Raw genomic sequence first — 9,696 nt, forward strand, 5'->3', positions numbered from 1 at the left:
AATTAAACTCAGGCTAGCACCTTCACCAACTAAGCCATCTTGCTGACCCAGGGAGATTTATTTATTCTTCCTTTTTAAAACACCGCAAGAAAAACAAGTACTAATCACAACAAGTATAATCCAAGTCAAGCAAACATACCTCGGGAAGGAGCAGCCTTGTTCATTTCGGACCTGCCCTGCAGAGGCCACCCCCGACAGTGGTAGCTGAGAGTGTAGAGAGTCAAGAGTGGGACCTCCCTCCCAGAGCATCTCAGACCTTAGCTGTATTTTGCTCTGTACACGGGCAGGCAAACACACAATTACGTTTTGTGAATCCTGTACAGGTAGGAGGAGCGCAGTGGCAGGGATCCGCGAGTCTCTCCCCCAGTCCCAGCGCTGGGCTCGCAGCTTCACACCACAGCGCCTGGCTTTCATTTGGGGTAGGATTAGGTGTCTTAGAACTCTTTCTTGCAAGCTGTCTGCAGTGTGAGGACTCTGACTGCCCGGGCTGGAGAGATGGTTCAGCTTTGAAAGCAAGTATTTCTCTTGCAGATAGGTCCTCTACTGCGTTTAGCCTGGGCTAAATGAAACCCTAACCGAAAAACCAACCCTACCCCTGCCCCCCAAAAGAAAAATTAATAAAGTTATGCTATTAATTAAATATCTTATTCCTGTATATCCTTGCTACTTCTCTCTGTTAAGTTTCTAAATTTGTTGACTATGTTGCTGCTTTGCTTCTCTCTCTCTCTCTCTCTCTCTCTCTCTCTCTCTCTCTCTCTCTCTCTCTCTCTCTTTCTCCTGATTTCCTGAGACAAGGCCTTATGTAGCCCAGGCTGGCCTTGAACTCTGAACCCTTTGCTTCCATTTCCCAAGTCCTAGGATCACAGTGCACCCCAGTTCCTGTCCCCTAAGTCCTTGCTTAATGCCATCGAGACTCTCGACTTGAAATCCACACCTAACCTCATCTCATTCTGACAATTTTTAATAGCGCTGTTTGTCTCACATGTGCACTCAGGACATGAGCCCTTTCGCTGTGCCAAGTCCAAAGCATTTACATCTCCTGCTGATTAAACCCCACGCTGTTGTTTATGTCTGTCAGTGTACAAAGGCAACCAAACCACAGAACTTACGCACTTTCCTTTTGAAGGGAAGGCAAGCTTTGTAGTGATTTTCTCTGAAATAAGATTATAAAACTACTTTTACTATATTGTCTTTTAGATCATGTACCGAAAAAAATTGTATATAAATTTATCTTCAACCTGATTTGTGGATAGTATAAAGTAATGATAGTGTTATTTTTTCAAATCAGATAAACAGTTTCCCCAAAGTATTAAAAAACTTCCTTTCTCTCTTTACTCAAAAGGCTGCAAGCCTCAAGCATAACGAAGGTTTGTTCTGGATGCCAATCTTCCACTGATTTTGTTTTTTCCCACTCTGTCCATCTTACTATGCTATACTATACTGTACTATACTAGTATACTTCTTAAAATTATCATAAAATTTTAATAGCATAAATTATTCTTTCCATTCCTAATCTGAAATGACTAAACTGCATGTCTTACCAAAAACAAGTTTATGCACACGTGTACATTAGCACTTACTATCTAAAAACCAACCAATATGTGCTCACGTGGCTTTGTAAACCATATGTGTAGAGGAACACATCTCACTGTAGAGCCGTAAGGACTCAGGCAGGGAAACAGCAGCATCCAAGGAAAAATAGAAAACCCTAAAGTATGTTTTCTGATTTCAGGTAAAATCAGTTTTAAATTTCTCAACCTAGGGGCTTCAAAATCTACCTCCTTCCTTTCTTAGACCCACCAGCCACAGAAAGGTGATGAAGTCTCCATGGATCTGTGAGATTCTTGTTGAGGAAAAGTAAAGCTAGCCGGGCGCAGATGCCAGGGCCCTGTCATCTGGGACTCGAAACTGAAGGATGACAGTAAGTCACGTCCGTTAGCGTATCTTTGGCTTGAGGGTTGGGAAGATGGCTTAGTGCTTAAAGTGCTTACCGGATGGGTGTGCAGCGCTGGATTCAGATCCCCAGTACTCATAAAGGCTGTTAATTCCAGCACTGGAAGGTGGGAGACAGGATCCCCAAAGCAAGCTGGCCCGACAGCGCCGAGGTTGATGGACAATTCCCAGCACTAGCCATGGGCCACTCATTTTCCTACATGAACAAGGGTGCTCTGCCAAGAGAGGGGCACTATTAGAAGGTGTGGCTTTGTTTGAGTGGGTGTGGCCCTTTTGGGGTGGGTGTGGCCTTATTAGAGGGTGTGGCCTTGTTGGCATGGGTGTGGCTTTGTTGGAGGCGGTGTCACCTTGTTGGAGTGGGTGTGGCCTTGTTGGCATGGGTGTGGCTTTGCTGGAGGAGGTGTGGCCTTGTTGGAGTAGGTGCGTCACTGTGGTTGTGGGCTATAAGACCCTCATCCTAGTTGCCTGGAAGCCAGTCTTCCGCTAGCAGCTTTCAGATGAAGACGCAGAACTCTCAGCTCCTCCAGCCCAATGCCTGCCTGGATGCTGCCCTGCTCCTGCCTTGATGATAGTGGACTGAACCTCTGAACCTGTAAGCCAGCCCCAACTAAAGGTTGTCCATTAAAAGAGTTGCCTCAGTCATGGTGTCTGCTCACAGCAGAAAAACCCTAACTAAGACAATGTGTTTGTTAGTTTGTGTTTCATGAATTTCGAGTCCTCTGGTAAAACAATAAAAATCTAAAAACCCTGAGACCTAATTTTCTAGAGCATCGGGGAAGTGTTGGAAGAAGTTCTCTGGCGTGAATATTGTGTGTGCCTGGGGCCTCAAGCTGCAAGGGCCTAAGTGGATGTGAGCCGTGGACTTAGCTGCAAGAGCATAAGCAGACAGACATCAGCTGTGGACTTAGCTGTGTGCTTAAGAACCTATAAATGCCCATATAAGCTAAATCAGGCCTTAAATATTTCAGAGACACTCTCCACCATTTGTGACAGTCCTCTCCATTCTCAGTACCTTCTGATAAAGTTTATTCCTCTTAGGAGCAAAATACAGTGCGAAGAAAATTTCAAAAATCAGGAAATAATGACCCATGAGGCTATCGCCAAGAGGCAACCGTTGCTGAATATTTTCTGTTATTCTCAGAGCTGTTTCTATTGTTTGGATGTTAGTGCTCTCACTAGTAGTAGAACACATGTTCCGGGTTAGGGATTTAGCTCAGTGGTAGAGCGCTTGCCTAGCAAGCGCAAGGCCCTGGGTTCGGTCCCCAGCTCCGAAAAAAAAAAAAAAAGAAAGAAAAAAAGAAAAAAGAAAAAACCACACATATTCCCTGCCTCTTTGTCTCTGAAATATGACACACACGTCTTTTATCTTTAAGCTTTATTGTTTTTATTTATGTGTGTATGTGTGTGTGTATGTGTGTGTATGTATGTGTGTGCATGTGTATGTATGTGTGTGTATATGCATGTATATGTGTGAGTGTGTATGTGTGTATGTGTATGTGTGTATGTATTTATGTGTATTTGTGTGTATGTGTGTGGGTATGGGGGGGTGTGCATGTGTGTGTATGTGTATGCGTGTATGTATGTGTGTGTGTGGGTGTGCATGTATGTGTGTGTATGTGTATGTGCATGTGTGTGTATGTGTGTATGTGCATGTATGCGTGTGTGCATGTGTGTATGTGTATGTATGTATGTATGTGTGTATGTGTGTATGTGTGTATGTGTGTGGGTGTGCATGTGTGTGTATGTGTGTGCGTGTATGTATGTGTGTGTATGTGTATGCGTGTATGTATGTGTGTGCATGTATGTGTGTGTATGTGTGTGTGCATGTGTGTGTATGTGCATGTATGTGTGTGTGCATGTGTGTATGTGTATGTATGTATGTATGTGTGTATGTGTGTATGTGTGTGGGTGTGCATGTGTGTGTATGTGTGTGTATGTGTGTGTATGTGATTCCCATATTACTTTGTGTGGGAAACAGGCACTAGCATGGCATAGCAGCCAGAAAAGGGCATGGGATGGCCTAGAACTAGGGTCAGAAGCAGTCAGGAAGCACCTGCTGCAGTGCCAGACGTCCTGAGCAAGTGCCATGAGCACTCGTAACTGCTGAGCCATCTCTCAAACACGCCGACCATCCACCTCCGCTTACACCTGGGCTTCTGAAGATCAACATCCCACGATACAGTCTCAGATTTAGAGGTCCACACGGATGCCGTCTTAACTGCTTTCACTGTTTGCATTTGGACTTCTGAAAGTAGACCTTGCTCCCCTCAGCTCTACGTTCTTTGTGCAAAATTGTCAGGAGATAGATGGGACCAGGAAGCATGTAAGTAGGCATAGACTGTTGGAAAGGAGACCAGCAGCAGGGGGGAGAAGAGACATTGAGGAGGGAGGGGAAGGACAGCAGGACACATGAGACAGGGAAGCAGAGTGGAGGCTCTGGGGTGGGATTGGAAGACAGGGTTAGAGATGGAGGAGTGGAGGGAGGAAGGAGAATCCACACACAGAACAGATTTTCTTTTAAATCACACAAGGATGCCTATAACTCTCTGTGTGTGTGTGTGTGTGTGTGTGTGTGTGTGTGTGTGTGTGTGTGTGTGTGTGCTTATTTTAAAAAATTCGTTTAGGGCTGAGGAGATGGGTCAGTGGGTAAGGTACTTGCAAGCATGGGAGTCCTTAGTTTGGATTCCCAGCAGCCATGTAAAGCCAGATCAGGTAGCATGCATCTATGATGCCGGTGCTACTGTAGTCGGAAGAATGCAGGGACTACAGATGCTCACGCGTGCCCTACTCCAGCAGACACAGCTGTGGGCAACAAGGAGCCCTGTCTCCAGGAGGCTGGAACGCAGGTACTGACACCTGAGATTGCCTTCACTTCCAGTGCTCAGGTGGTCACTCACAAAAAGGCATATGCACTTCAGACACACAGGCATGGACACACACACACACACACACACACACACACACACACACACACACACACACACGGGGGATTTAGAAAATATTCTTGAAACAGCAACATCACATAGCACTTTCACTTAAAATGTATTACTTTGTATTTTGTGTTTGGGTCCACACACCTGTCACTGAGGAACTTCTCTATTGTGGTAGTTGAGGCTCATCCAGGTGCAAAGGCTTCAGTCAGAGCTCCTGCCAAGTGAGATGAGTCAGTCCCTCAGTCCATACAGAAGGCGGAGGCGGTCAGCATGGTCAGGCCAGACCCTCCCTGTCTCCTCACCTCTCAGCTCAGCTCTTTCCCAAATTGTGTTTGATAATGAAGGAAACATTTAAGTGAAAAATATGCCCTTTATACTTTTGAAATTACACCTTATCCTTAGCAATAAACATGAGTATGAAGCTGCAAAGGAAACACAAATGGGTTTACCTTGGGTAATTGGTCATAAGCCTACAGCCTTGGTAAGGGGGAGGGGCATGTTGATTGGCAAACACTAGTCCTGTGCCCAATGCTGTGGCTGACCATGGACATCGGAGGAAAAGCAGAGATATATGCTAACAACTGGATGTCTACTTGATCCAGCTTGGGATTCCAGTGGTGCGTGGGCAGGGTTGCCTGGAGTAACTACTCAAATGCTTGCTGAGTTCAGTGGGTCCACTTATTCACCCCTCTCTACCCAGGGTGAGCAAGAACGTAAACATAAATACTTTTCTTGATGGACTCATGAAGAGGACCCCAACCACAATTGCTTCCTGAAAGAATTCCTGCATTGATTGTGCATACAAAGGGAAGAAAACTTAAGGGGAAGAGATGACCTGATCTATGGACAAAAATAGGGAGAGAAGGGGGTGCTTCTCTGCTACTTCAAAAAAGAAAAGAAAACGCCCACTTGTTCCTCCTCATTGCCTTGTTCCTGGAAGGCTGTTCTGGGGGAGTGGCACAGCTGTCCTCACTCCTGAGTTTCTAGTGAGTGTTTTCTAACCCAACAGCTCTACAGAGGAGCAGGGAGAGGCAGAAAGAAGGGTTGGGTATTGCTGATCTGACCCTCTATTTCCTAGTTGTGTGGCTTACAGAAGCCATAGCCATAGTCCTCTCAGATTGCTTCAGCTCTAGATTTGACACCTGGTTTCTTTCTTTTGCCTCTGCAAACCTCGGCCAGCCAGCAGTACTGACTACCCAGCCCTTGCTAGTTTTCATAAACCTTCTCCACACTGTGTCAGAATCCCTGCGACGAACTTGCATGTATGTGTGTGTGTGTGTGTGTGTGTGTGTGTGCCCGTGTGTGTGCCCGTGTGTGTGCACGTGTGTGTCTATGCATGTATGTGTGTGTGTGTGCCCGTGTGTGTGCGCGTGTGTGTCTATGCATGCGTGTGTGTGGGGCTGTTCGAATGTGTTCGAGAATGAGTGCATATGTGTGCATGTCTGTGGGTGTGCACACGCACATGCCAAAGTTCAGCCTCAGGTGTTTTTCCTCAACACATCTTCCACATTGTTTGCTTGTCTGTTGTTTTTGGTTGTGTTTTATTTTGTTTTGAGATAAGGCCTCCTACCTCTCACTGTCATAGCACTGGCCGACAGAGGTTGGGCTGGCTGGGTTGGCTGGCCTGCAAGCTTCTGGTCTGGTGCATTTGTCTCCATTTCCCTAGTCTGAGATCACGCGTGCACACCACCACACCCTGTCATACAAACTCTGCTTTTTAACTGGGGTCCTCATGTTTGCAGGACAAGATGGAGAACCAGGCCATCTTCTCTGTCCCTAATGAACCATTTTGGGAGGAAACTATGGAACTGTCCTAACTGTCTGTAACTAGGGTGACAGAGCATGAGCCTGAAAAAAGGAAAAGAAAAAAAAGAGAAAGTGTTGCTCTCGTTCCAGCGAACGCACATTGAGCTGGTTTGAATGGCTATCCTGCGAGCATTGTCATCAGCAGTCTCCTCACGTTCTTTGGTTTCGATGTGAATTACTTTTGAAGGAAGGTAGGATGTATTATTCTCCTTTGACTGTGACATTTACTCAGAGCCTGTTTATACCAATGCAGCTGCTGAGTAAGTTGGGCTTTTTCTTTAGTTCTTTATTTCTTTTTTCTCTCTCCACTTCTCCTTTCATTTTAAAGGCATATATGCAAGTCATCTGACCCAGGTTGTACGCGGGCTCCGCAGCATATGGCTGGGGGAAAGAACATCGCATCTTTTGTTCGGTAGGTTTTGTATTTCTTTCCAGTCTTTTGCTTTTTCTGGTCCTCAAATAAGGCTAATTACAAAAGGGATATAAAAAAGGGAGAAAAAAAAAGGAAAAAGAGGTGGGCTTGGTAGAGAGGGAGCCTTTAAAACCATTCCTTTTGCAACAAGGAACAAAAGAGTGTACCAAGGGCATGGCCAGGCCTCAACAAAAAGAAAAGAGAAAAAACCACCTAATGAGGATGTCGAGATAAGTGCTTGTGAGGGAAACTGGCAAAGAAAAAAAAAAGAGCTTTTAGTCTCCAATCCATAAATAAGTGTGCATCAGATGGCGCCAGAAGAGTTTTAACAAGGCAGGCCACAGAAACTCCGTCCTCCTGTGCAAGGGCTGCGTGCCACAAAAATGAGAAAGATCTCTCTTTCCAAGGCATTCTCTCTCAATGCTAATTCAAAAGGCAATACCTGAAAACGAAGGTGTTTTATTCATATCTCTGAGTCCGTTACAGCATGAGTACAATATGAAGGGTTGGCTCTGAGACATAATTAATCACTAAGGCTGCTGGCTATGCAGGGGTCACAGAATTTGCCTGTGCATGTGAACTTGCCTTTTTACTTTCACAGTGGGAGAAGAAGTCGGTACAGTAGGAGCCTTGGGTAAGGGAGTGCTTGGTCACACACCATGAAATTTTTAGTAATTTGTAAAGAAAGTTTTCAGATTATCCCACCAGGTAATCAGATTTGTTTATACCACAACCTCGAAGCCATACCTATGTGTATTTCTCCACAGCCTAATTAGATTTTAGTACACACACACACACACACACACACACACACACACACACACACAGAGACAGAGAGAGACAGAGAGAGACAGAGAGAGAGAAAGAGAGAGAGAGAGAGTTATATTTAATGTTTTAGGTAGAACACAGGGATAGAAATTATGTTATCTCAGTTTCAGTATGCTGTCGTTAAATAATGCTCAATAATTTTATATTTGACTTGCAGTATTTCATGTTCTATTATTATATGGTATATAAGGTTAGTATGTGAGTATAGATTTCCTGTGAAGTATTTCCTATTTGTTTTTAAGACCATGCACACAAGAACTATATATTATGTTTACTAACAGCTCATTTTCAGAGATTTGTGTGTGTGTGTGTGTATGTGTGTGTGTGTGTGTGTGCATATGTATGTGCATGCATGAGACAGAGATGGGGAGGGGGAGAGACACACACAGAGATACAGAGAAAGGGAGAGAAACAAAGGGCGGGGGAGAGAGGGATAGGAAAGAGGGAAGAGGGAAGAGGGGAAGAAGACGGAAGAAGAGGGAAGAGGGAGACTGACTGTATGTGCACATTAGTGTGTAGGTGCCCTCAGAGGCCAGAAGAGGGCAGCAGATCCCCTGGAACTGGAGTTGCAGTCGTGCGTGGTCACCTGATAGTGGCTGAGAAAACAAACTCATCAGGCCTTGGAGAACAGCAGCCCCTCCCCTTGCTCCCTGAGCCTTCTCTTATCCTGTAGGTGTTTTCCTAGCTCTCATTTATCTTTATAGTGTTTATTTTTCTTTTATACCATGGTAACTGAGTTCTTCATTTATAACAAAGTAGGAAAGTTGCATCCACCTTTCCTACTTGCATTCCCAAGTCACTTAATTCCATGAAAATGAACAATTTTCTATACCATGGATACACTTAGATTTGAAATTTATCTTTAGATCTTTGCCTTTCTCTCTTCTCTCTCTCTCTCTCTCTCTCTCTCTCTCTCTCTCTCTCTCTGCATGTATGTGTGTGTGCATGTGCATGTGTGGGTGCATGCATGCACGTGTGTGTGTGTCTGTGTGTGTGTGAGTATGTGTGTGTTTGTGTGTGTGTGTGTCTGTGTGTGTGAGTGTGTGTGTGTCTGTGTGAGTGTGTGTGTGTTTGTGTAGGCTAATGGTTGACATTATGTGACCTTTTCAACCACTCTCTTTTTTGTCTTTTTTTTTTTTCCGGGGCTGAGGACTGAACTCAGGGCCTTGTGCTTGCTAGGCAAGTGCTCTACCACTGAGCTAAATCCCCAACCCCTTCAACCACTCTCTTATACACTGAGTAGGATCTCTCACTTGAACCTAGAGTTTGCTAGTCTGTGCGGCCAGCTTGCCCTAGGAATCTGCCTTCCGAGGGCTGGCATTACAGTTAGGCTGCCGTTCCCATCAGAGGGAGGTGGGTTAGCCACGTGGAGGTTAGGAAGTGGCCCAGCCATTGAGCTGCTTAAGACACATCAAAATATGAAGGCCAAATGTGTGTATATTTCATTTGAGAACCCAGAACACTGGGGCATGTAGCAAGGAACATTGCTGTCTCTGGGATCAACCTGAGTATTTTTTTTTCTTTTTTTTCAGAGCTGGGGACTGAACCCAGGGCCTTGTGCTTGCTAGGCAAGCGCTCTACCACTGAGCTAAATCCCCAGCCCCCAACCTGAGTATTTAAATGGGCACCGCTACACATATGTTCTAAGTTTCTGGACTCCAGCCCTCACACTGATATCACAAATGCTCTGACTTCAAGAGTCATCCCTGCCCTCCCTTCCCACGTCTTTACTTTCTTAAGAAATGGTCTGTAGATCAGTGCTAA

General features: G+C 45.1%; 1 long non-coding RNA gene across 1 annotated transcript; it reads left to right on the plus strand.

Moving 5' to 3' along the window:
• Positions 1 to 2,438: 2,438 nt before the first annotated feature.
• On the plus strand, positions 2,439 to 9,696 carry LOC108351794 (uncharacterized). Its single transcript, XR_015628242.1, has 4 exons — positions 2,439 to 2,545; positions 6,629 to 6,883; positions 7,021 to 7,104; positions 9,465 to 9,696. It is a non-coding gene; the product is annotated as an uncharacterized LOC108351794 (long non-coding RNA).

This window comes from Rattus norvegicus, chromosome 8 (genome assembly GCF_021556685.1).
Source record: "Rattus norvegicus strain SHRSP/BbbUtx chromosome 8, alternate assembly SHRSP_T2T, whole genome shotgun sequence".
NCBI lineage: Eukaryota > Metazoa > Chordata > Mammalia > Rodentia > Muridae > Rattus > Rattus norvegicus.